The 23,235-nt window shown below is 34.1% G+C and overlaps 1 pseudogene; it reads left to right on the top strand.

Moving 5' to 3' along the window:
* LOC127854685 (ATP-citrate synthase-like) overlaps positions 1-23,235 on the top strand; it is a 37,100-nt pseudogene that overhangs the window by 1,886 nt on the left and 11,979 nt on the right.

Below are 23,235 nucleotides of genomic sequence, written 5' to 3'. Positions count from 1 at the left end.
GGGGTAGTGACAAACTGTCATGAATAACAACACGTTTTTATTACAATAACACAAGACAAGATGGGTACCACTTTTACTGTTTGTTGCGATGTTTGTTTAAGCATGTATCCATGCGCAGTTTGTTACTTGTCAATTGTCGCGGCTTAATTGGAGTAGGGTCAAACTGTCATGCATAGCACCTCGTGTTTTTTATCTTAATTGGAGTAGGGTCAAACTGTCATGCATACAACCTCATTGTTTTTATTACAATTACACCCAATTACACTAGACAGGATGGGTATCACTTATTGGGCTGTTTGTTGCGATTTTGGTATATTGCACATTCGGATTATCCCGCTATTTATGAACTAAACATTGAATGTAAAAGACTCATTAATGACGTAGAGTTAATTTTACAAAACAATTGTTTTGTAAACCGTTTCAAACAAATACAAAAATAAACACATTTTCAACATTTATTTCATTATAATACAACTATTGATAGCAATAAGCGAACACTATCTTGAAGACCACATTGGTGTGAATGCCTGATGAAATCAATAATTAGCCGATAAATCGCTGATAAGGTGTCATAAACAACACTGGTACACACGATAAGTAGAATCGGATTGTTAATTGGGGGCAATAAAGGGATTGGCGGGGGTAAGTGTTAGCGAAACAGAGCTTGAATAGGTAATTTTATTGGGAACCTATAGACCTTACATCGTTTTTTACGAATGTCGGGACAAATCGTCTCATATCGGGACGGCGGGACAAAGGGCCCAAAAGCGGGACTGTCCCGCCGAGATCGGGACGTATGGCATGTATGCATATAAAATAAGCATGAAAGCTGCAACTCGGGATTTGGTGAATAATGGACATGTGGTGACCCATATTCAGGAATGTGTGGATAGTCTCAAAATAAATATAAACCCAATTGAAGTTGTCCAATACACATGTGGTAAGCGTGTGGCTATGATATTAATAAGTAAAAACATCATTTTTAATGAAAAATATTCAAATTATAACAAAAAATTGATTTCTCTGAAAACATATTTTCCGCAATCAAATCTAGGGTGCATCGCTTTGAACAGCAATTACTTCATCAATTGTGCAGCGATTTCCATGAATTTGGTCTTATTAAACGCAGAAATGAATTTCCTTTCTGGAAATTTACATATATTGCAATTATTTTTTACAAATGCTGTGTCAAATTTCAAGAAATAACACGATACACATGTAATCTGATAAAGACCTAAGCAATCCGGTAATGGCTGAATCAGTGTACCGTGAAATTCGCGCTGTAAACAAATATTTTTTTTCGGAAATTTAAAACCGCTGGCATGTTTCAATAGGAAAGACATGTGTCTATCTAGGTTTAATGGTTTAATGACTGAATGCATGGTGTTTATGTTGAAATGAGATTCGAAGTCCTTAGCTATCCATTATACACCAATCGACTGTTATTTTGTTAACATTAAGAATGATGCTCTCTTAATGACATGTGCTCTGAGTATTTTGTTTCGTTAGCATTACAATGCTTGAGAATAAGAACAAGCACAACCAATATGAGGAATAAAACACATTTGGATTATTTTACTTTAAGAAAGATTTTGAAATGACTTTAATCAATATATACCTGTTTTTTCCTCATTTTGGCTGTGTTTGTACTTATTTTCAAGCATAGTAATGTTAATGAAACAAAATACTCAATATGAAAAGATCCGTTTTCCAGTACTTTATAATGATGGAAAAAAGTTTGTGTTTATGAAATTCCCCAGCACTTGTATGTGCCCATGTTTCTCAAAAGAAGAATGACCAATAGAACAGACACTTGTTAAATGGCAAATATAATTTATAAAAAAGTTTATTTACTGTCTAAGTGTTTATAAAATATGTTCAGTGAATCAAATTTTTAAGTTAAGTTGGCCTTATGCAGTGCTCCAGCTAGGATTTGAAAAGGGCAGGGGGGCTTGTTTGTCAAAAGGGCACTTTCGACGCGCAGTATTTTGTCAAATGGGCACTTTCGACGCGCAGTATTTTGTGAAAAGGGCACGTTCGAGCGCGCGGGTGTTTCTGGAATGCTTCCTATTGCATGTTAATTTATATGTCATAAATAATTGTATTATTCCCATTATTATTAAACCATTCAAATATAATGTCTACAATGAGGATTAAAATAATAACAATGAAATAAGAGATTTATGAATTATCATATGTAAAAAAAAAAAAAAAAAAAAAAATTTTTTTTTTTTTCGAGGGGGGGGGGAGGGGGGGCAGGGCGGGGGTTCGGGGTGGGGGGGGGCAGGGCGGAGGTTCGGGAAGGCAGGGCGTGGCGCCCTTCGATTTAGGCCTAGCTGGAGCACTGTTATGCCTATTGCAAATGAGTCCTCTCCTTTTTGGCTTGACTATTATATATGAAATATATATAGTGGAGCTATCCTACTCACATCGGCGTTAGCGTTCCCATTCCCATTATGCCTAAACCAAAAAATATGTTTGTTTCCACTGACATGGCCTAAAAAATTAGGGTAGGTAGGTAGGCAAATAATTTTATTTTTAAAAATATTTTTGTTAGAAAATGTCGTACATGGTGCATCTTCTTCTCATTTTTTTGTGTACAACTGTATGTACAATAAATTTGATGATGTATATAATGCTATATGTTTTTTTTTAAATGCTTTAATGAAATAAAAACTTGCTGTTCATTCATTTTCCATTTGTTGCTTTCCTTATTTCCGAGTTTAATGTAGACTTCTGGCAACGGCTTTAAAAGTCCATTTTAAGACCAATAAAAGGCATAACTTATAAAGTCGCATAGCTCTTTACCACAATGCTCTCCACCCAAACCATCCCCCATGCCCCACCCCAGAATCCCCCCCCCCCCCCCAAAAAAAATAAAGAAAAATTGTTTTCCTTATTTTTGAAAGATCATCTATTAAATGACCACACACCCACATAATACCCCACCCCCCCTTTCCATGATGGCTTACGTTATACTGTCAAGCACTCGAATAGTCAAGCGCGCTGTCCTCTGACAGCTCTTGTTCTGTGTGAAGTCACCATATGAGGTCGCCTTGCAAGTAGTGGATGTTATTGCAGGTGTTTATGGAACTTTATTTTGCATGCTTAAACACGCTTTAAATAAATAAAATTGACATGGATTTAATGGGAATTGAATAAATATTTAAAAGGTTAATTGTTGCATTGTTTGCATTATTTAAATAATTCTGTTACTTGTTTGATTAACTCATTTCTATGCGGTCATTGGATGATAAAATAATAGCTCTTCACTAATCAGAGGGCCACAATAAGTCATGCCAATCCATCGATCATACCCTTTTTTATGCCCATGGTAGGGTGGCATCAGTCCGTCCGAAAACTTTAACATTTTAAAAATATATTTTTTTTAGAAAATGTCGTACATGGTGCATCTTCTTCTCATTTTTTTGTGTACAACTGTATGTACAATAAATTTGATGATGTATGTAATGCTATATGTTTTTTTTTAAATGCTTTAATGAAATAAAAACTTGCTGTTCATTAATTTTCCATTTGTTGCTTTCCTTATTTCCGAGTTTAATGTAGACTTCTGGCAACGGCTTTAATAGTCCATTTTAAGACCAATAAAAGGCATAACTAAAGTCGCATAGCTCTTTACCACAATGCTCTTCACCCAAACCATCCCCCATGCCCCACCCCAGAATCCCCCCCCCCCCCAAAAAAATAAGAAAAATTGTTTTCCTTATTTTTGAAAGATCATCTATTAAATGACCACACACCCACATTATACCCCACCCCCCCTCAGCTCCATGATGGCTTACGTTATACTGTCAAGCACTCGAATAGTCAAGCGCACTGTCCTCTGACAGCTCTTGTTCTGTGTGAAGTCACCATATGAGGTCGCCTTGCAAGTAGTGGATGTTATTGCAGGTGTTTATGGAACTTTATTTTGCATGCTTAAACACGCTTTAAATAAATAAAATTGACATGGATTTAATGGGAATTGAATAAATATTTAAAAGGTTAATTGTTGCATTGTTTGCATTATTTAAATAATTCTGTTACTTGTTTGATTAACTCATTTCTATGCGGTCATTGGATGATAAAATAATAGCTCTTCACTAATCAGAGAGCTACAATAAGTCATGCCAATCCATCGATCACACCCTTTTTTATTACCACGATAGGGTGGCATCAGTCCGTCCGAAAACTTTAACATTGGCCATAACTTTTGCAATATTGAGATAGCAACTTGATATTTGGCATGCATGTGTATCTCATGGAGCTGCACATTTTGAGTGGTGAAAGGTCAAGGTCATCCTTCAAGGTCAAAAGTAAAAAAATACAATCCAAGGGAAGTAATAAGCTTTAAAAGAGAGATTATTTCTAAACCTGCCAAATGATATATTGAAATTTTATTTCAAAGCGGCACAATAGGGGGCATGGTGTCTCTTGTTTCTGGTATGGCACAATATTTTCATTGTGCATGCTCAGGCAGTGCATAAATCTTTTCTTACACATGCCTATATGTGATTGTAAATTTTTTAATCCAATAATTTGCGGGATAGGGTACATAATTATAAATTCAGCAATAAATCATAATTTCATTATTGTTTACCTAGTAACAAATACTGAAAATCAAAAGTAGATCAATTTGATTGTTGTTGTCTTTGTCAGACAGTCCATATTGTTTTTCATGAGTGGAATTGTTTTGAGTTTTAAAATAACATTCAATATAATAGAATTAACAGTAACAATACGTAAACAATTATCTCAAATTTTGTTGGATTTTTGTGCGCTCGTTACAATAAAAAAATATTGATGATACTTTCTATGACTAAAACTAGTCTGCTAAAACCTATACCTAATCATCAAAATTCTCTTATTGTAGTTATTTACATTCATTGCATGGCTACAGTTATACTTACTTAGCAGTTTGTTTTTTTCATTCTAAATCGTGTTCAGTAATCGGCTCCATTCCCAATTGATAAAAGTATATATTTTTCCCTAATGGGAGCTAAACATTCCCAAATGAAAGGTTAACAAAGATCTCAACATTTTGTTCAACTCCCATCCATAAAAGTTCAAACTTAGTAAATATAATGCTGAAAACAATTGTATTCTCAATTTTGAAGCATTTTTTAGCACAACAACAACAACAATAATTTATCAAGTTTAGTCAAAACACTGCAAATTTTCCAAATCCTAAGGGACTCCAAAATGGTGAAAAATAACACTGCTTAGGTGTTGATGTAGTTGAAAAACTCAATTCCCTCTTATACCTATTCAATATTTTCCAGAGTTCTAAAGCCATAATATAGAATATGTCTGCAAAGGCTATTTATGAAGCAAAGGGCAAAGAGTTACTCAACAAATTCCTTGAAGGGTCATCCATTAAAAATAAGTTTGCGATCGTCACTGATGATGTGAATTGGAACCAGCTAGTTATTGATAACCCATGGCTTGAGACTGAGGTAAGAACTAAAAACAGTTAATGTCTATTTTTTTTAGAAAATATATCTTGCCATCATTTAGCTATAATGAAATCAACAAAGACAAGAGTAGTTCATACATTGTTTTTGTTAGTTAAAATGACATCAGAACAAATGATTTGAATATTTATTGTTTAAAAAATAATTAATTTTAACCTTGAAATGATTATTGTCTCCTACCGGTGAAACCGGAGGGTACTTATGGTTTGCACTCCGTCTGTCAGTCTGTCTGTCTGTCAGTCAGTCCGTCACACTTTTCTGGATCCTGCGATAACTTTAAAAGTTCTTAATATTTTTTCATGAAACTTGAAACATGGATAGATGGCAATATGGAGATTATGCACGCCATTTAATTTTGTTCCTACGTCTAAAATTCTGGTTGCTATCATATGGCATCAAATATAAACAAAATAACTTTTTTTTTACTGACAATGGTGGAGTTTCACCGGTAGGGGACCATATTGCTTGGCAATCTCTTGTTTTTTTTACAGAACATCATCATGTACAAGTTTTGTAATGTCTTTTGCAGAATCTTGTGGTGAAGCCAGACCAACTTATCAAGCGTCGAGGAAAATTGGGTCTCATCAAAGCAGGTACTGACTTGGCAGGGGTCAAAGAATGGCTAGCTGGGAAACTTGGATTAGAATTCACGGTAAGAACACACTGTGAAACTTTGATCAGATTTAGTTTCTTTGTCTTATGACCATTCTTTAGATTCTTTGTGTTATGACCATTCTTTAGATTCTTTGTGTTATGACCATTCTTTGGATTCTTTGTCTTATGACCATTCTTTAGATATATTTTTTCTTATGACCATTCTTTAGATTCTTTGTCATATGACTATTCTTTAGATTCTTTGTCTTATTACCATTCTTTAGATTCTTTGTCTTATGACCGTTCTTTAGATTCTTTGTCTTATGAACATTCTTTAGATTCTTTGTCTTATGAACATTCTTTAGATTATTTGTCTTATGAACATTCTTTAGATTCTTTGTCTTATGAACATTCTTTAGATTCTTTGTCTTATGAACATTCTTTAGATTCTTTGTCTTATGAACATTCTTTCGATTCTTTTTCTTATGACCATCCTTTAGATTCTGTGTAGTATGACCATTCTTTAGATTATTTGTCTTATGACCATTCTTGAGGTTCTTTATCTTATGACCATTCTTAAGATTATTTGTCGTATGACCATTCTTGAGATTCTTTGTCTTATGACCATTCTTGAGATTCTTTATCTTATGACCATTCTTTAGATTCTTTATCTTATGACCATTCTTTAGATTCTTTGTCTTATGACCATTCTTTAGATTCTTTGTCTTATGAACTATCTTTAGATTCTTTGTCTTATGACCATTCTTTAGATTCTTTGTCTTATGAACATTCTTTAGATTCTTTGTCCTATGAACATTCTTTAGATTCTTTGTCTTATGAAAATTCTTAAGATTCTTTGTCTTATGAACATTCTTTAGATTATTTGTCTTATGACCATTCTTTAGATTATTTGTTTTATGAACATTCTTTAGATTCTTAATCCTATGACCATTCTTTAGATTCTTTGTCTTATGCCCATTTTTTAGATCTTTGTCTTATGACCATTCTTTAGATTATTTGTCATATGACCATTCATTATTCAGTCTTTAGATTCTTTCTCTTGTGACCATTCTTAAGATTATTTCTCTTTTTACCATTCTTTAGATTCTTTGTCTTATAACCATTCTTGAGATTCTTTGTCTTATAACCATTCTTGAGATTCTTTGTCTTAAGAACATTCTTGGAATTTTTGGTCTTAATTTTAGCAATGAAACCAACTGAAATAAGACCTTAGTGCTTACCATTAGTCTGGACCCACAACTGCAAATGTTCATAATCTTAAACATTAAATCAATCTACATGTAACTCAAGTTTACTTATCAGTGAGTAGCCAGCATCAGCCAGGCCCACACAACGCACAAATGCATAAGTTTGTTCTTTATTTTAATCTCAAACTTCAACCAAAATCTCAAATGGTTTTAACAAGAAATAATTGGCCGTTTTATATCAAGACTAAGTTTAAGGTTGAGAACTTTTGCTGTAGGGATTGGGCCTAGTGCTTTAGTATGGAAAGATCGAGGAAAACAAGAGGTTCTGGGTCTGTATTGTTAATTAGACTTAAGTATTAAATAAAAGGATATCCTTGAAACGGGTTTGTTCTAATTGTGTAAAACAGTTAAATACAATATGAAATTTAATACCTTTAGTTGCACAATTCTTCAATTAGAAAATGCTCATTAGTCACAAAAGAAAAAAAGATTGTAGATCTCTATATATTTAAGAGCTGAACATAGTTTTCGTGGTTCCACGTCTATTCTTTATTCTTAAGTCTATGAATGGGTTGGTGAATACATCAGTAAAGATGATGCTGAAAGGGGAACGGTGGAATAAGGAATAATGGCACTGACATTATCTTTAAACTTACAATTTAAAAAACTATTGGCAATGTGACCAATGTCATATTCTAAGACTTGCAAATACATGTTTAGAGCAATGACTATTAATTTGCCATTAAATATTGCCAAAATATATCATTTTTTCAACATATTTTTACTTTTTTCCAATTGACCAATCTGAAGGGGCATAATTATGATCGTTAGTGTTAGATTTCTGTTATTATGGTTCAAATAAGGTTATTTGGGAAATGTTTTTCTTGCAACCTACACAAAATTATCAAATCATAATATTACTAACATGATTTATGCTATTAAAAACTTTGATTTGATAGAGTCGTGCGGTTGTTGATAAAAAAATCATTATTTGGTAAATCCCAGCCACCAACAAAAGCAAAGGTAAGGAATTGTTGTTGGGAAAGCATGAGAAATGATCATAAATTTAGTTTTATCATTTTCATCTCCTGAGTTATTTTTTATATTATCGTGATTATATTTTGAAAACACTGTTTGAAATGGTAGAGTGATAGTTTTTCGAAAGAATGCCTTCATATTTCCAGTTTTTTAGTGTTGCTTTGTTTTTCATGTATTATCACAGTGTATTTCAGTGACATTGAGATGTAAAAATGTGTACGTTTCAATGATTGTATGCAATAAGGCAAGGTTTGAGACAGATAAGTTTATGATTAAATATGCATATATTTGTTTATAAATAAATACGCTTGCCCATCCAAGCCCTGGCAAACAGAATTTAATTTTAATGCACCGCAACAAAGGAATAAGTTAATCAGCACACGTGACAATAGTCTAAACATTTTAAGTTGAAATATTAATTAACTGGAATTATATAATAACACACAATTATGTTTGTACCTCGATGCCTTACAGCTTGCAAAATGCAAACAAATATGAATATCTTCCTGCGACAGTTTGTTGTTCAGTTGAAGCGTGCAAGCAATCGCACGGTAAATTCAATGGTACACACGTACATGGCAATAACCTTACCAGGCAACATTTCTAAGTTAAGGTATTACTAAAGTACTGTAATGACACACAATATTAATTTAGTATTGATTCTGAATACTTCATTTATATTCGCTTGAAAATACATTGTTCATTTCGATCACACAAGACATCCTAATATCTGTTCTTCACTGGCCATCGGCATAAATTCTGCACTGGTGGTAAGATTGAAACTATCAAGGTACTTTATGAAGATGTTGTCTGGCTTGTATGAAATTGTTCTTATTAACCTGTTTAGCACTGGAACCAAATGTAAATGGCCTTTGCAAACAGTTTGGATCCAGATGAGACGCCACAGAACGTGGCGTCTCATCAGGATCCAAACTGTTTGCTATTCTTATAGTATTCTTTGAAAAAATCGAAGAAAATGCTAATTTTAGAAATTCAGCAGACAACATTTTAGCAGACGACAAATTTCCCAGCATGCAAAGGGTTAAGGAAGTCTCTTTGAAACAAAAATCAATTTTAGACGGAAAGTGCTAAGGCTAATAAGGGGACAACACTTTAAGCACATGCATTAAGCCCAGTTTTCCCACAACAAGGCTAGTAGGATAACTAAAATTCTTTCACTAATTGGCTAAAAATATATCCCTAAATCTCAACTGGTCCTATTTAACTATATATGTCTTTACATTTTTAGTGTTGAATAGGCTGATGTGAGGTTTTTTTCTTGAGATGTGAATGCTAACACAGTCAGTTGCTAAAGTAGGCAATGTCATCATAATATGGAACGTAAATTAAGTAGGCCTTAGGTTGTAACCTTTTTGTCCAAAGCATTCCATGCATAAAGAATCACATCTATGTATTCCACAATTCTATCTATAGAGACTTAAAACAGTACTTGTTTGCGCAAAAACTCAAAAATAAATATTACTTATTTTCATTAAAAAATAAATACATATTAATTCAAACAATATTTTGTAGATGTGTTAGAATGCTACAAAGCACTCTTGCATACAAAATGATACTTTTTTCAATATCTCTTTTTGAGCATTTTTTTTATTAAACACCTTGATGTCAGACTTTTCTCTACATCCAAGATGTTCTGAAACAACTCAAGATTCCATGCTGTCTATTGATCCGATTGAGGGAGAGTGTGACATTTACTTTCTGCTCGACATAACAATAAGATCACTTTGTCCATGATATATTGCATGCAATGGGTAAATCTTATCTGGCAATATATTTTCTCCAATCAATTGATGTGGGATATTCATGGTTTTTATATGTTTAGTACTATTGCAAACTGATTTGTATTGCTGACATGTTCTTAAACTCTCCAAATTTAAATTGTATTATTGAGTTAAATTTGTATTTTGTAACTTAACTCTGTGGTGTTGAACTTAGCTATGTTGATGGCAGATATATAAAATGTCATATATGTTTGTGCTTATTATTGCTTTAAAACATACATGTAACATAATTTTCATTATAGCCATATAGAGGACTTTCTGTAAAAATATGTTATAGTCTTTAAAGAATCAACAATAAATTTACTAACTTAAAGAAAGACATTCTCTTTAACACTTATACATTAAAGTGCTTTAAAAAACAACACCAATTTAAAATAACTTTGTTTTTGCAACATTTCTACAATTTTATTTATTCAATTTTAGTATTACTATGATATTAAGTGTATGTAGTTTAACAAAAATGGATTTGCCATCTGTAGATGTATAATTGAATACACATTTCTGTGACATTTTAAATCCTGTTCTATTGTTACTTCCTGGTCTATCAAACCTGGGAGTGTATGTATTCATAATTATTTATATGAAATTTGAATGGCTCAGGTGTCTTGTTCCTCATTGTGGGGAATTTGCATTCCACCCTGTATCATTAATATTTTGCATGTCTCTTTATAAAGGTGTCATTCTTAGAAAAATTGTACACCTTTTATTTTAATGAAACTATACACGAACAATAGCAGTGAATTGCTTGCAGCACTTGCTTTAAACTTATAAATGCATTAACCCTTAAAGCGCTGGAGCTGAATTTTAAAGGCCTTTGCAAACAGTTTGGATCCAGATGAGACGCCACAGAACGTGGCGTCTCATCTGGATCCAAACTGTTTGCTATTCTGATAGTATTCTTTGAAAAAAAATCGAAGAAAATGCTAATTTTAGAAATTCAGCAGACAATATTTTAGCAGACGACAAATTTCCCAGCATGCAAAGGGTTATTTTTTTTTGTATGGATGTGCACTGAGCCATTTATATGTTGTATACTATATGCAGTAAAGGATTGCAAATGTGTTTTTAAACCAAAAATCTTCCACTGAAATTACACATGTATAGTTTTATAGTTAGGACATAAATAAGATGACTTATAAAATACATGTGCATTAAAAGGAAAACAAACAATGTTAATACTATTTATAACAAATTAGGGAACTGTTTGTGTTTGTCAGTATACACAGCAGAGACAGATCATTACTAGGCCTCACCCTATCACATGCACAGATCATTTGTAGCCAAACTTGGAACTCTGCTTGATTGAAACTGCAAAATTTCTAAGATTTCCAGCTACGTGAAGGATCGATTTGGTTGAAGAGGGCTATAATTTGGTCTGGTGTTATCATTGATTTTGCCTATTGCTCTTGATTTAGTGCCATAGAGTGAGGTGTATTTCCTAGAGTATGTTATAGTCAAAATGTGAAAGTTTAGAAAAAAAAAGTTTTTAGGTGTGGTTAGTTTTAATATACATGTAATTCAGTTTGTTGTGTATTGTCGTTGTATTTATTTATTTTGATGTTTCTTTTGTTTTTATGGTACATGTATTGTCAATAATTATTCCCAAATAGAGTGGGAGGCAATAAGTATTGCACGTGTCTTTCCGTCTGTATGTCTGTATGTCCCAAAGCTTGTGTGTTAAACTGTTCTTTAGCCTCTGGGTAGATCTCCCGCCAATTTTCACAGGCGATTTACCATAATTTATAGATGATCCTGAAGAAAGATTTTGGGATGGAACTTTTTTTCCCCCAGAATTATGTGTATCAAACATCACTAGTTTTCTCATTAGACTCAGTCACGTATGGTTCTTATGAATTTGTAAAATAAAAACACTTATGAGCTGAACATGTAATTGTTTTAACTGATTTTATTCGATGCTGACTGAAAGTGAACCAATGAAAAGCTCAATTAATAATTCTTGAGAAAAAGAATCTGCTTGGCAAATCCGCTGAGGTCAATCTACAAAGCATACCATACCTGTGGAAACATGATTTATCCCAGGAAACAGTTGAAACATTTGTGTAGTTAACCCTTTCCCCATCAAAAGCAAAGTGAAAATGTCTATGTGCAAACAGCATAAAACCAGAACAGCCAGCTGCCTGCGAGTTACTCAGAGTTTGTTCAGGTTCTATGCTTTTTGCTGCTCATCAGTATCTAAGGTTTGGAAATGAAGCCTTTAAAACTTGAATCTAGTAAGAAAGGTCTTTCATTAAATTTAACTTTCTAAGGGACTTCAAATGCGTCAAAATATGTATCTAAGTGGTAAAGGGTTAACCTAAAGAACGTCTGACTACAGACGGTGGAACATTTTCAAACCAAAACTAATTGTATGAAAAAAATGTGTGTTTTTTAAAGCTGAATAATTGTATGTATTATTACATAGATTTGTATAACATTTCAGATTGGGAAAGCAGTTGGCCGTCTAAAGAGGTTTATAATCGAGCCATTTGTAAAACATGAACAGGTATCTTGTTAAGTCTAATTTTCTAAGTAAAAGTTGATAAATATTTATTGAAGTTAAAGTTGGAATTGTTTAAAAAAAGACCCCGGCATACATTTATCAAATACCTATTTAAGATCTTTTTTTTTAACATAATTTTCTGAATGATTGCTATAAAATACAAACAAAAATTTCGAATTTAGATGTTGACCATAACCTTGACAATAAATTATAGATAACAAAATATTTGATTTTTTTCAGGCTGAGGAGTTCTATGTGTGCATATATTCACATCGCCATGGTGACACAGTGCTCTTCCACCATGAAGGAGGGATTGATATTGGGGATGTGGACGCCAAGGTGATACAGGCAGGAGTCAATGAAAATTGAGCCTCGCTCAAAAGAAAACTGGGTTTAATGCATTTGGGTAAACAATCATCCCAGCTAGATAAATCATTAAACACATTCCTCTTCAACTGGATTTTCTTTAATCAGAGACTTTCTTTAAACAAAAAAAATCCATGGAAGCGGAAAGTGTTTTCCCTGATTAGCCTGTGCCGAGTGCACAGGCTACTCCGGGACAACAGTCAATGCACATGCATTAAACACTTTGCCCAGAGCCAAACTCAAATGTTTTAACACTCTATTTGGTGACATCAATCTTGGAAAACACTGTTTTTAGCTCCACTGGCCAGAGGCCAGCGGGGCTTATGTCATGGTCCTGTGTCTGTCGTGCGTGCGTGCGATAACTTTTCCTTAAAACATCTTCTTCTCCTAAACTACTGGTCCAATTTTGATGAAATTTCACAGGAATGTTCCTTGGGTGAACTTCTTTCAAATTTGTTCAAATAATGCCCCTGGGGTCAAATTTGACCCTGCCCCTGGGGTCACAAAATTGAACATATGCTTATATAAGGCCTATTTTGTGAAAACTTTCAAAATCTTCTCGTCCATAACCATTGGGCCTAGGGCTATCAAATTTGGTATGTAGAGACATTTAATAGTCCTCTACCAAATATTTTCAAATTAGGCCCCTGGGGTCAAATTTGACCCTGCCCCGGGGGTCACAAAAATGAAAATTTGCTTATATAAGGCCTATTTTGTGAAAACTTTCAACATCTTCTCGTCCATAACCATTGGGCCTAGGGCTATCAAATTTGGTATGTAGAGACATCTAATAGTCCTCTACCAAATTTCTTCAAATTATGCCCCTGTGGTCAAATTTGACCCTGCCCCGGGGGTCACAAAATTGAACATATGCTTATATAAGGCCTATTTTGTGAAAACTTTCAAAATCTTCTCGTCCATAACCATTGGGCCTAGGGCTATCAAATTTGGTATGTAGAGACGTCTAATAGTCCTCTACCAAATTTCTTCAAATTATGCCCCTGGGGTCAAGTTTGACCCTGCCCCGGGGGTCACAAAATTGAACATATGCTTATATAAGGCCTATTTTGTGAAAACTTTCAAAATTTTATCGTCCATAACCATTGGGCCTAGGGCTATCAAATTTGGTATGTAGAGACATCTAATAGGCCTCTACCAAATTTCTTCAAATTATGCCCCTGGGGTCAAATTTGACCCTGCCCCGGGGGTCACAAAATTGAACATATGCTTATATAAGGCCTATTTTGTGAAAACTTTCAAAATCTTTCTCGTCCATAACCATTGGGCCTAGGGCTATCAAATTTGGTATGTAGAGACATCTAATAGTCCTCTACCAAATTTCTTCAAATTATGCCCCTGGGGTCAAATTTGACCCTGCCCCGGGGGTCACAAAATTGAACATATGCTTATATAAGGCCTATTTTGTGAAAACTTTCAAAATTTTCTTGTCCATAATCATTTGGCCTAGGGCTATCAAATTTGGTATGTAGAGACATCTAATAGTCCTCTACCAAATTTCTTCAAATTATGCCCCTGGGGTCAAATTTGACCCTGCCCCGGGGTCACAAAATTGAACATATGCTTATATAAGGCCTATTTTGTGAAAACTTTCAAAATCTTCTCGTCCATAACCATTAGGCGGAGGGCTAATAAATTTTGTATGTAGAGACATCTTATAGTCCTCTACCAAATTTCTTCAAATTATGCCCCTGGGGTCAAATTTGACCCAGCCCGGGGGTCACAAAATTGATCATATGCTTATATAGGGTCTATTTTGTGAAAACTTTTCAAATCTTTCTGTCCATAACCATTGGGCCTAGGGCTACCAAATTTGGTATGTAGTGACATCTTATAGTCCTCTACCAAGTTTTTTCAAATTATGCCCCTGGGGTCAAGTTTGACCCTGCCCCGAGGGTCACAAAATTGAACATATGCTTATATAAGGCCTATTTTGTGAAAACTTTTGAAATATTCTTGTCCATAACTGTATGGCATAGGGCTACCAAATTTGGTATGTAGAGACATGTTATAGTTCTCTTCTTAGTTTGTTCAAATTATGCCCCTGGGGTCAAATTTGAAACTGCTCAGGGGTCACAAAATTGAATATATGCTTATAAAGGTCTTATTTTTTAAAAACTTTCAAAATCTTCTTGTCCATAAACATTGGGGGTAGGGCTACCGAATTTGGTATGTAGTGACATCTTATAGTCCTCTACCAAGTTTGTTCAAATTATGCCCCTGGTGTCAAGTTTGACCCTGCCCCGAGGGTCACAAAATTGAACATATGCTTATATAAGGCCTATTGTGGGAAAACTTTCAAAAATCTACTTGTCCATAACCGTAGGGCATAGGGCTACCAAATTTGGTATGTAGTGACATGTAATAGTTCTCTTCTTAGTTTGTTCAAATTATGCCCCTTTGGTCAAATTTGAAACTGCCCCAGGGGTCACAAAATTGAATATATGCTTATAAAGGGCTTATTTTGTGAAAACTTAAAAAACTTCTTTTCCATAACCATTGGGTCTAGGTCTACCAAATTTGGTATTTAGTGACATCTTATAGTTCTCTACCAAGTTTGTTCAAATTATGCCCCTGGGGTCAAATTTGACCCTGCCCCGAGGGTCACAAAATTGAACAAACGCTTCTATAAGGCCTATTTTGTGAAAACTTTAAAAATCTACTTGTCCATAAACATTGGGCCTAGGGCTACCAAATTTGGTATGTAGTGAAATCTTATAGTTATCTACCAAGTGTGTTCAAATTATACCCCTGGGGTCAAATTTGACCCTGCCCCAGGGGATCAAAAAATGGAACATATGCTTATATAAGGCCTATTTTGTGAAAACTTCAAAAATCTTTCTGTCCATAACCATCCAGCCTAGGGCTATCAAGTTTGGTATGTAGTGACATCTTATAGTCCTCTACCAAATTTGTTCAAATTTTATCCCTGGGGTCAAATTTGAACCTGCCTGGGGGGTCACAAAATTGAACATATGCTTATATATTGCTTATATTGTGAAAACTAAAAAAAAAATCTTGTCCATAACCATTAGGTCTAGGGCTACACAATTTGGTATGTAGTGACATTGTATAGTCCTCCACTTAGTTTGTTCAAATTATGCCCCAGGAGTCAAATTTGACCCTGCCCTGGGGGCCACAAAATCGATTATATGCTTATATAGTGCCTATTTTGTGAATTTTTTTTAAAATTCTCTTGTCCTTAACCATAAGGCATAGGGCTACCAAATTTGGTATTTAGTGACATCTAACAGTTCTCTACCAAGTTTGTTCAAATTATGCCCCTGGGGTAAAATTTGACCCTGCCCGGGGGGTCACAAAACTGAACATACGCTTATAAGGGGCCTATTTTGTGAAAACTTTAAAAATCTGCTTGTCCTTAACCATTGGAACTAGGGCTACCAAATTTGGTATGTAGTGACATCTAATAAATCTCTACCAAATTTGTTCAAATAATGCCTCTGGGGTCAACTTTGACCCTGCCCTGGGTGGTCACAAAATTAAATAAACGCTTATAAAGCGCCTATTTTGTGAAATCTTTAAAAATCTTCTTGTTGAAAACCATTCAGACTATGGCTACCAAATTTGGTATGCAGTAACATCTTATAGTCCTCAACCAAGTTTGTTCAAATTATGCCCTTTGGGTCAAATTTGACCCTGCCCTGAGGGTCAAAAAATTGAACATTATATACACTTATATCTTGCTTATTTTGTGAAAACTTAAAAAATATTCTTGTCCTTAACTCTAGGACCTAGGGCTACCATATTTTGTATGTACATGTAGTGAGATATAGTAGTCCTCTACAAAGTTTGCTCAAATTATGCCCCTGGGGTTAAATTTGACCAAGCCCAGGGGGTCACAAAAGTGTACATGTGCTTAAATAGGGCCTATATTTAAGTATTTGCACATGCAGAGAATATTTGTTTCAGCCTTTTTTCAGCAGTGGAGCGATACAGGGCCATCATGGCCCTCTTGTTTCATTAATGCATTACATGCAGTTGTACCTGTTAGTTTTACTAATTTTGAATAATTATAATTGAAAAAGACAATGGCGTGTATAACTGCATCATATATATTGATTTGACTTCAACACTGGATGTAAAATCAGATTATTTTTAAATGCTAAATAATATTAAAATGTTCAGCACATGCAATTATTTGATGCAAAATCAAATATTATTTTACTAGTTTACTACTTGAATGACTAGAAAGGTTCAATATATCCTGTATGAAAAAGATTCAAACATGTTTCTATGAGCATTTACATATTGGTTCTGTTTGTTTTTTTAAAGAATATAGCATTTCTGTTAATAGCTTTCAGTTCACATGTATGTGTTGATTATGAATTTAGAGTTCTATTTTAGTCAACATTTAAGTGTTTCTTATTAAGTTTTAAGTTCTAAGTGCCTTTTCTTAATAGATATGCAGATATGTATAAACAATTAATGGGAAATTAGATTGTATTATGCTATTGTGCACAAAGTGACATGTTTAAAATAAAAGAAATGTATTGCATTTCAGGCACTTAAATTGGAGGTTCCTGTTGAGCAATCACTGAACAGTACTGATGTTGCAGAGAAGCTTCTATGCAATGTACCAACCGAAGCTAAACAGTATGTCCAGTCAACAAAATGGGTTTTGTTTCATTACCAACTTTTTTTGTTCATTACGGAGAGGAAATTATCACGATATGTTTTTGGTTGATTTAAGAGGTGAATAAATTATGTCTTTATAAGGCTTAATCATGACCAAATAATGTGATTAAGCATAGATGAAGAAGATTAATCACAATCATCATCAATGATTAATTATCTTCAGAAAAGTTTGAAATACCGTAATTACTTTAAGTTTTCGGACACTTAAAGATAATTTTTTTTTTTCATTTCCTCAAATTTAGATACGAAAAATATTCAAAAATTACAGGTGTCCGAAAATTTAGAAACAAAAATTAAGGTGTCTGAAAATATTAATTATATTGGAATAAATCAATGTTCCATAATTATCTTGTGATAAAAGAACTATTCTTTTTCTGCTTAAAAAATAAATACAACTTCAGAGGTTTGCTTCCTCTTTCCTGGAATGATATGCACTGTAACTCCAATATAACGCGGATGACAGGGTCCAAGCCACGCAACAGCGTTATAAACGGACAGCGTTATAAGTTTTGAGCTTAATTTATTCACGGGGGCTATAAACACAGGTAAAGTATAGCCTATAATATAGGTCCTGTGTATTGTCATGCTGTGTTGTCATCTGCAAATACATGCATATAAACCGAATCGAACGATAACAGTATACATACCGCTTTTCTAATGTGCACATTTATCCGAAATCACATATAAATACAACATCACTTACGAAAAAATAATGTTAAACATTTATGACAAGAAATATGTTTAAGTATTTTGTAAAAAAAATCATATGCCTACGCCATTTTTCAGAAAAATTAGTACAGTGCATTATGGGACACAAGTTTCATTGGACAAGCAAATTTAAATTTAGATTGAATGCAATACGATACATGTACAAAGAAATATTTTATTGCGTCATACGCAGCATGTAAAAAATGTGCTTTCCGTGATAACGGGCACAAATTTAAGTGCATCTCTGTTACCTATTACACTGCGTTAGCATGTAAATAACACGCAGGATTTTTTCATTTCTTTTTCATATACGTACTGAAACATTAAACACACACACAGATATTTTTATTTATCAAGCATGTGTAGCATATTATAAACAATAACACACACAGGCATAGTTTATACAATGAAAAACAATACATGATAAATACAAAACAGGTAATCGTTTTAAATAACTTTAATTTGATAATTATTCCGCTTGCACTTGCCTTATTGAAATTAGCGCACCGAACCACTCTGATAGGGAATACATGTAATAAACACGGACTCGCGAGTTTTCACACCTTTATTGACATTACACAACAGATTAACACCAATTAGCTGTCGAGTGTCGTTTAACCTCTAATCGATTAAAATCAGTTAAACGGACGGATAAAGCAATCAAGCTGTGATCGCCGGCATCTTTGAATTTTCTGTGAGTTGCATAACATGGATTTGAGTCAGAAATGGAAGGTTGGAGAAAAAACGGGATCCAAGGACCCCCCGCGTTATAAGGACCCCCCGCGTTATATTGGACACAGCGTTATAACGGACCGCACTATATTGGAGTTACAGTGTAGAACAAAAACAGAAAATATTTGGACAACACTTTTTCAAATGCTGTTGGGTGAATCCATTACTTTTTACGGGTATTCATGGTTATTTACCCAATTACGGGAATGTAATGATCCATTGCCCTAAGGCATGAATTGGAAAAGTTTTATGACCTTAATCCTGTTGTAAAAATCTGTGATTGAAGTGTTACAAGATAAGCGAAAACAGGGCTGAAGTCTGTAGAAAAGCACGGTTAAATATACTGTCCAAAAATTAAGAGATACATGTATTAATTATGGACGGAAACCTGTATGTCCCAAAATTTAGAGCAACAAAAAATAATTATATTTGCTAAAAAAGAGGGTGTCCGAAAACTTAAAGTAATTATGGTAGTTACCCATTTTATGGTGATGGTCTTTAGCTTCACAACAGAAGAATAATTATTACATGTATATGACAATAGCACTCGTATAAGAAAGTATACAATTCTTTAAACATAAGTATGTCTATCAAACTATCGTCTATTTTACTGTTTCTCATAATGACAGACATTAAACTACTATGAATGGGAAGATGATTTGATACAAAGGTTTAATCTTAAGTCATTATGACATTTTCTGTTTCAGAATCCTGGCCAATTTCATAGTAGCGCTGTACAAGGTCTATAAAGATCTCTTCTTCACCTACCTTGAAATTAATCCACTTGGTAAGTCTCCAAAAAAAATTATTTAACCCTTTCCCACGTAGAAGCAAAGTGAAAATGGCAAACAGCATAAAACCAGAACAGCCTGCAAATAACTCGCAGACTGTTCAGGTTTTATGCTATTTGCTGCTCATCAGTATCTTAGGTTTGGAGATGAAGCCTTAACAACTTGAATCTAGAAAATAAGGTCTTAAATTAAATATAACTTTGTACGGGACTACAAATGCGTGAAAATATGTATCTTAAGTGGTAAAGGGTTAAACAGTACTTTGTTCAATGTTGTTTTGATTTGTTTGCAAGAAAAAGGTTGGGCCTGCTTCCTTAAACGGCCAGTTAAGGTAACCGTCTGTTAATATCAGACCCAAATAAAATTAATTTAAAAAACATTGCTATTATCAAACATGCAAATTACTTGAGCATACAAATGTGTTCACTGGCACTGTGTATAGGAACCAGGTCCCTCAGTCAAGATAATCAATTTAAGTAAAATGTCAACACTTGAGCATATCTTGACCATATTATATTTGTACCATATGGAAAGGTATACAATTCACTCATCTTAACTCTTTCAGTGCTGGAACTGAATTTTGAAGGCCTTTGCAAACAGTTTGGATCCAGATGAGCATCCAAACTGTTTGCTATTCTGATAGTATTCTTTGAAAAAAAATTTGAAGAAAATGCTAATTTTAGAAATTCAGCAGACAACATTTTAGCAGACGACAAATTTCCCAGCATGCAAAGGGTTAATTTACTTGTGAGACAGTGTCCTGTCCTAGAAGCAGGGCCCAATCATAGACTTAAGAATAAAGAATAGACTAAGAGCCAGAAAAGTAAGTCCAACATTTGAATATATTCAGACTTCCACTGGTGATAATGTCCCTTACAGAATGTTCTACATAAAGAATGATGTAGATAGAGGCCGTTAATGCAAAGTTTGACTCAATATTATAGCAATTCTAGAATTTTCCAACTGAAAGATTATATATTATTGTTAGACTTAAGTCTAAGAATTGTTTGGTGACTATGGGCCTAGATCCCTGGGTTGAGGGTCACAATTTTATTTCAAAGATTAATCATTATCAATTAAATTGTTGATACAATTGTACTACATTCAATCTTATCTATAAAAAAAACAACACTTTTCTGTTTTCTGGTAATACAAGATTAAATGCACATTCGGTAAATGTTCTTTTTTCCTGTTGTGACAAAAGAGCAAGTACATGTGCTGGTTATTGATTATAAAATAAGCTTTAAGATCTTGTCCAATCTTTTCCTCAAAAAGTGTGTATTTAAAAAAATACTGTTCTGTTTTCGGGTTCTTGCAGGATTAACTGAACATACAAAAAAAAAATCCAGTTGTGACGAAAGGCTCAAAAAAGATTATCTTAAAAAAACACTAACTAGTTTCTGGTTAATACTGGATTTAATGTACATTCGATAAATGTTCTTTTTTTTCCAGTTGTGACCAAAGGCCAAGTACATGTGCTGGACATGGCTGCTAAGATAGACCAGTGTGCCGAGTACCTGTGTAAGGGCCAGTGGGGAGACATGGAGTTCCCTCCTCCCTTTGGCAGGGATGCACTCCCAGAGGTCAGTGTTTTTTTCCCCCCACCGGGAATGGAGTCGGGGCCAATAAGATTTGGAAAAAGCACTGTCTTTGTTTTCGCTCACTTTACGCTCATACATAAGGCCCAGTTTTCCTGGAAAAGAGGCTCATATTTATCATGAAAGCATGTATTTTATAGGAAGCTTACATTGCCGAGCTGGACGCTAAGAGTGGAGCATCTTTAAAACTGACCATTCTAAACAAGGCGGGACGAATCTGGACAATGGTGGCTGGGGGCGGAGCTTCAGTAATTTATGCGTAAGTGTTGAATTAGAATTAGCAAAATTAAAGAGTAAAAAAGTGCAGCAAACAAATCTATAGCACAAAATACTTGAACGTTGACCTGAAATTCCATTGGGATCATGTAGATATTGGCAATCTAATTGTTTAGAGGATCTATCCAAGACTGTGCCAAAGTAATTAGCTATTAGATGTCTTATTATCAAAATCAAATACAGAGGTCAGATGAAAGCTGTGGCATCACACCTCTATAAAAAGAATGCGTGGGAAAGACATGGTTGGGATGTAAACAGAACACGAAAAAAAATCAACAAACAGCATACCTAACAAAAAGAACCATTAAATTGTAGACTCTACTCAATCAGTTTTCATAAAAAAGAAAATGTGTTAAAATTTCTGAAAATGGATTGGTGGATCCATTAATCAAGTTATAAAAAAAGGCCTCGGTGAGGTTCAGTACGAACATGGTATGTCTCAGTTCCAACATAAGAATGTTCTATAATTGTGTTTCATTGAAAACAAATAAACACAGCTTGAATTACTTTTGGTCTGGATAACTTGCCATAAGAAAGTTCATAAGCTGACTTGTAAATTTTCCTGCTATTTGGAACAAAAAATTATATTGTACCAGGTTACATATGTAAGCTTGAGTAAAATAAACTTGAATTCCTCTCCTGATTTTGGAAATATTCAGCCTACTTTAAAACTTAACGAAGCAAGTATAATTGTTAAGTAACAAGTGCTTGTACAATTCCATGCATTCAAAACACAATATGTGACCTAGTTGTATAACAGTTTAGTAACAAGTGCTTGTACAATTCCATGCATTCAGGGACACAATATGTGACCTAGGGGGCGCTGCAGAGCTAGCAAACTATGGAGAATATTCTGGGGCACCCAGCGAGCAGCAGACATACGAATACGCCAAAACACTGCTTTCCTTGATGACGGAGGAGAAACATCCTGACGGTAATAAATGGATGCTCATTTAATATATACATTTTAGTTTTTAGTTTTTTCATTCATAATTTCATTTTCTCTGTATTTGTTGTAAATTAAAGATCTGCTCTCCTTGAGTGAAAAGATACATTCTGATAGTAAAAATGGAATCAAATTGTTATAATTTTTCAGAAATTAATATATATTAAATAATAATTAAATGAGCTTCCTTCTGGGGAAAATTTGGTAAAATGCATGTGCGTAAAGTGTCGTCCCAAATCAGCCAGTGCTGTTTGCACAGGCTAATCAGGGACGACTCTTTTCACCTAAAAAGGATTTTCATGTAGAAGAGACTTCCTCCAAACGCCAAAATTCCACAAAAGTGGAAAGTGTCGTCCCTGTATGGACTGCACAGGCTATTGTGGGAGACACTTAATGCTCATGCATTAAGCCTTGTTTACACAGGGCAAGAACTATATGTTTTATAAGTTTTAAAATGTATCTATTTTGCTCTCTTTTTTACATCAAAAGCATAAGATTTATTGAGATACTCTCCAGTCCATTTCCTTG

Source organism: Dreissena polymorpha, chromosome 13 (assembly GCF_020536995.1).
Source record: "Dreissena polymorpha isolate Duluth1 chromosome 13, UMN_Dpol_1.0, whole genome shotgun sequence".
NCBI classification, from domain to species: Eukaryota; Metazoa; Mollusca; class Bivalvia; order Myida; family Dreissenidae; genus Dreissena; species Dreissena polymorpha.
This window is presented reverse-complemented; position numbering and strand designations above follow the sequence as displayed.